A 5,565-nucleotide genomic window follows, 5' to 3' on the forward strand; every position below is an offset into this window, starting at 1 on the left:
TCAGAAGTCTTGTGATCTTCAGTGCTTTTTTTTTTTTTTTTTTTTTTTTCCTTAAAGTCTCATTTTCTGTGACTAAACAATTCCTTGACAATTTTGGCTTTCATTTTTGGAAAAAGCCTGTGGCCTTTTGGCTGCAGAACTGACTTCAGGGAATGGAAGTCTAGAGACTGAGTAAACAGAAAAATAATTCTTAAAAGTTCATTTTTTTAATCATGTGCTTTTCAAAACAACTTTATATGAGCTTTGAGGTTTGTGGCATGATTGCTGAGTGTGATAACTTGGCAGCATCGACTCACGTTCAGGAGGATAATGTTCTTCCTCCCCTGCACACTGGCATGGGACCACTCCTTTGTCAGGAACAAGTGATGGGGGCTCTGATTCTGCTCCGAGGAGCCCAAATCTGTAACTTTTCCAGGGACCTTGCAATGCTCCATTGTCCTTTGGTGGAGGAGAGCTGGTGTCCTGCTAGTCTGGATGAAAACGTGGGTTGGGGCATCTGACCTGGCTGCTGCCTTCGTTTTGAAGACAACACACCGCCTTGGCCCAAAACTGTTTTAGAGCAAATTTTGTATTTTCCAATGAAAGACTAAACTTTACAATTTGGCTTTTTTACTGAAACTTGTTGCCCTGTGGCATTCAAGGGCTCTCAAAAACATTCTATGGGGAAGAGAAGGATCAAATGCCAGAGATGCCTCCAATTTGAGAGAAACTGGGGCTCTGGGATTTGCTGGGGCTGCGCTGGGCTGTGCCAGGGGGAGCACACATGGGGTACAGCCCCATCTCCTCTGCCTGCTGCATGAGTAGGTGACACCATCTGCTGTTTAAAAATGAAGAACCCAAAGCATGGCTTTACCCGCACCACCCAGTGTGAACGTACACCCAATAAAGGAGGTTGTGCCTGCAGACCTCTCCAGTGTTTGTAAGATCTGATATGAGGGCAAGGGCTGAGGGAGGAAAGGTGGAGAACATGAACAGGTGTTATACACACACCACAAATTACATCCTAAGACTGAAACCTCTTGCAGCAGATTTTTTTTCTTTTTCCTTTTGAAACCATAGCAATGGTCACAGTAGAGACACCTGCGTAGCCTCCGTGGCATGGTACAGCTGAAGCTAAATTAAATGTATTTCTATTCTTAGCAAAGTCAGCACATCATTGCCTGTAACTTTTCCCAGACTGCCACTGATCCAATGAACAGCCCGTTTTGCTAACCTATTTCCATCCATTCATTATTAATATTTCTCCCAACAAATTTAGAACTTACGCTGCCTTCTTTACTCACAGGTGCTTAGGCAATAGCTAAGCAGCTTATCTCTAGGTCAGAAAGCTCAGAAAAGGGTTTCTCTGCCACAGGGTTGGAGACCAGCAGCATCTCCTGGGTGCTGGGAGCACGGTTCATCCCAGCCGCCCTGCCCTGCTTCATTAGGTAAGGCAAGAAGCTGTCTGCCTATAAATCGTGCTGCAACCCTCCCAGCCCAAACCGTGCTGATGCTGCCCCTGTGACAAATGACCAGGAAACACAGCACAATGGAAAAATGTCCCGCTGTGTGCCCTGACTGCTGAGCTGTGGTGCTTTGGGGTGGGGAGGGCAAGGAAGACGCCCATGCACCAGTTCTGATTTTCCTCTCCTACCTGCCAGTGCTCATTCTGCAGCACCATGCAGAGCAGAGCCATTTCTAGATGTCTCTCTTGCATGAGCCCCCCCTTAATATGACCCAGATTCTCAGTTGCCATTAGGAGCGGTTGTTGCTATAAAAAGAAACCTTCAGTGGCTGCCTCTCAGAGCTGCAGCCATCCAAGAACACCTCAGCAAAGCCACCTTCCTGCTTGCTGTGTTGTTTCTTCCTGATTATCAGAGTCTGCCTCATCTGTAGTGCTCTGTTTGGTGTTCCCAAACTGGAATGAAATACCCAAGCAGTGAGAAAAGTTGGCCATGCTGCACCTGCCGTGGGACATGGGGCAGTGTCTCTCTGCTCTCTCCCATGTAGAAGGAGGGAGAATAAAAACCAAGAATAAAGAAATAGCAGCATAGGTGATCTGGTGTTTTATTGGGCAGCTGACGAGCATGGTCCCTGCTGGGAACAAGATGTCCCTTGCAGGAGACAGTGGCTGTGGGAGGCTGAGCCAGAGGGAGCCCCTTGCCCAGCGCAGGGCTCTTCCCTGGGGCTTGCAGTGCGGGGGAGCCTGCTCTGCCAAGGGGCAGAAGCACAAAAAGGAGCTGAGATGGCTCGATGAAGAAATGCTCACCACGGGAAAATGAGAAAGAAAATATGAAAGAAGATGCAAGAGATCTTGTGGGCTGTGACAGAGGTGAATGGGAGAGTTGCTTACGGCCTATAAGTAAATGTCTGGGGCACGTTCAGAGAGGGGTCAATATATCCATATGGAACAGGAACAAATGTAGTCAACTGTCTGAACATCCAGATTTGGATGCGTTGGACTTGTTTATCCAGGGAAAGGGGATTCCTCGGCTGCAGACTGGGTACTGTGCAGATGGGAATGCTGTAGGCCAGCAGGAGGCTTTTGTGCTCAGCTCTGGAGTTATCTGGCTCAAAATAAAGGTCTGGGTGAGGCTGGATGTTACTGTGTATGAGTCTCAGAGGCTTTAAATTGTGGGTCATGCTTCATGGCATAGATCAGACCAGATTCCTTTGTTCCTTCCTCATGTTCATCATGGCGCAGCTGGACACATATGGTGGGAGCAGCATGATGGAGCTGGGGATGTTTGCACCCCTCTAAACCATCAGGTCTTGACCAGATTCATTAGGCTGAGCATTTAGGAACAGCTCCTGTGTCCCTCTCTCACAGGGACAGAAGTTACCAGTCATAAATGGATTTTGTGCCACTGAGTGCCTCAGCTTCAATTTTGTCTAATCAAAATTTAATTCCTCTGCTACTTTTACCAGTTTTCTTCAATTTTCTGTGCTTGCCAGGTCAGGCTCCAGCCCTGAAAATACTGAGGCAAGACCTTCACACACATCAAACAGCCCCTCTGCACTGCTGCTCTGCGTGGATGAGACCACATCCTGAAGTCCTTAAAGAAGTGAGGCCAGAGGTCCTGGAGGGCAGATGCTCCCAGCTTGCCCTTTAATTTCATTCAAACGTTAGGCACTCCCATGGCATGACGAAAATACTAACAATCTGTATTCAGCATTGTTTATTTTCCTGCATTGTGTGTGTGTGTGTGTTTTTTTTCCTAGACGTTTTAGAGCAGTATTGACATTCAGAACAGCAGTGAAAGCTGTTTACTTTCCAAGTGCTGTAATTTCTCCTGTCAGAAGGAAAGAAATGAAAGAGAACAAAACCAGGTAGATTTGATGGCAGTAGTGGCTGTCTCGACAGCTGTCTGCAGAAGGGGAGAAGGCTCACCACAGGCTTACCCCTTTCCTGAGGTGGCCAGTGTCTTTAGGTTTCAGGTTGATGCTCAAAGGGAGTGGGGCAAGCCAGTTTAAGCGTTTAAAGCCCAGCTGCATGGGGTTTGGGCAACCTGGTCTACTGGGAGGTGTCCCTGCCCATGGCAGGGGGTTGGAATTGAAATCTTTAAGGTCCCTTCCAACCCCAACCACTCTGTGGTTCTGTGCTTCTGTGCTTCTAGAGTTTGTTTTTAGCAAGTATCCATTAGATGCTCCAAAGGGTTTGTCACCTTTGGAAGGCAAGTCAACATCTCCTGCTGGGCTTAGCTCTGCACTGCCATGGCAACTCTGTTTGCAGGACCCCAGCCAGACATTATAAAGGTGTGCCTGGTATTTCCATCAGACCTGCAGAGGACTGACAGTCACGTAGGCACACTTTCAATGTGCACTTGAAGGCAAAAGTTGTTAACCACCCGATGACTATAAAACTGATTGAATAAAGTGATTTTTAATGATAGTAATTTCCCCGTTTAATGCATAGTAGGAGATTCTACTCCAGATCCTGTTAGGAGAAGGTACACAAAGAAAATTATCAGGTATGTTTTAGACCCAGAGGCTGTCTCTCTATAAAACAGACCTGGCCCTAAGGCCAGCCCACACAAACCAGCTCCTATCTGTACCACCACATCCACTTACCCCACAAACCACATCTGTGTCTCAACCACAACTCCTGTGGGGAGTGCCAGAGCCAGGCTAACCCCTGGGCTGTGCCTGGTGCTCTCTGCTGGGGCATGAGCAGCTGGAGGTCCAGCATTACTGGGGAAAGGTCCAGGCTGGCCAAGTGCTTTGAAAGTGGCTGGAGACCACGTAGAGCTGAGGTGTTACAAACCACACATGTCCAGCTAAGATTAAACAGTGTGGGCACCCTGACTGGTGTGTTTTTTCCTCCTCCACTGCTGCATCCTCCAAGCCTGGGCCAAGTTCATGCTGCACATTCATGAGTATGAACAGCATGGACAATAAGCGAGGCTTTGCTGAGGTTTTAATAGGCAGCTGAGCTTTATTCCTCCACACCAGTGTAGATGCAACCCCTGGGATATGTCCGAGATGTGTGCTTGCCCGTGGCAAAGGGCAGGAGTGCATGTTGTGCGGCTCACTTAATGTCACCTTCTCGCTGCTGTCATAGCTGGGCATCAGCCAACGTTGCTCATCCAAGCGTGTTCGCCCCGGGCTGTCTCCCAGCACGCTGTGACCTTGCCTCAAATCACAGACATGACTCAGGGAAGCGTTTTTGCCTGGTTTCCGCATTATTTTTGTCAGGCTCCAGCTGCAGTCAGGGCAGGAGCAAGTTCCCTGGGACATTTTGCATCAGTTATTTGTGAAGAAGGACTGGGGGTAGGAAAACCTCCCAAGCCCAGACCAGATATGAGCTTTTCCTGATGTTTTTGGTACAGCATAGAGAACACATGGTGTTATCTGCAGTGGCTTCCTTAGCTGCCTGCTGGCTTTCAGAGAGGAAATTTGCTTGTGTTTTGACACAACAGTAAGAGCAGCAGTGTGAAACTGGACAAGACTATTGCAAGAACTGTGCGAGCTCCCCCCTGTGAATGCACCAACTTTTCTAAAATGTTTTCTGCCATTGTATGCAGCTGCAATAGCCTCTTCAGCAAGCAGTTTCTGAAACGTGCCTTCCATATTTTCATCAGAAAAAAGATCCAGTTGTCAGTTTAGCTAACCTTGCCTGGTTCCCACAACGAAAAAACACTTGGGGCTTCTTATCTCTTGAACATAACTTAAGTATGTGAAAGCAGAGACCAGAGAGCTTGTTTCTTCTGTTCAGAGCCAATGAGTAATGTAAGCACATCCATAACCATCAGAGGCTTGAGTCAGAGCGATGGTAATTCGCACGTTTCTGAGGCCTGAAAATATCCACCCTGTTCAGAGCCTCACTGGAAAGTGCTTTGTTTTGTTTTGCTTTGATTCTTTTTTCTGAAGCCCGGCTCTTGTTAAAAGGAAGGATTTGGTGGCTGGTGAGCTAGATGTAGCTGCAGTGTGAGTGTTTGCAGGGCTGCTGCTGATGATTTCCCCTGTGACTGGACCCTGAGCACTGCTGAGGGGCATCCCCTCTGATTGCCTCTCACATAGACCAGGGAGCCAAAGCAATTTTCACTATCATCCAGACGATGGGATGGCCCTGACCACCTATGCCAA

This window comes from Aythya ferina, assembly GCF_964211825.1.
Source record: "Aythya ferina genome assembly, chromosome: 3".
Taxonomy (NCBI): domain Eukaryota; kingdom Metazoa; phylum Chordata; class Aves; order Anseriformes; family Anatidae; genus Aythya; species Aythya ferina.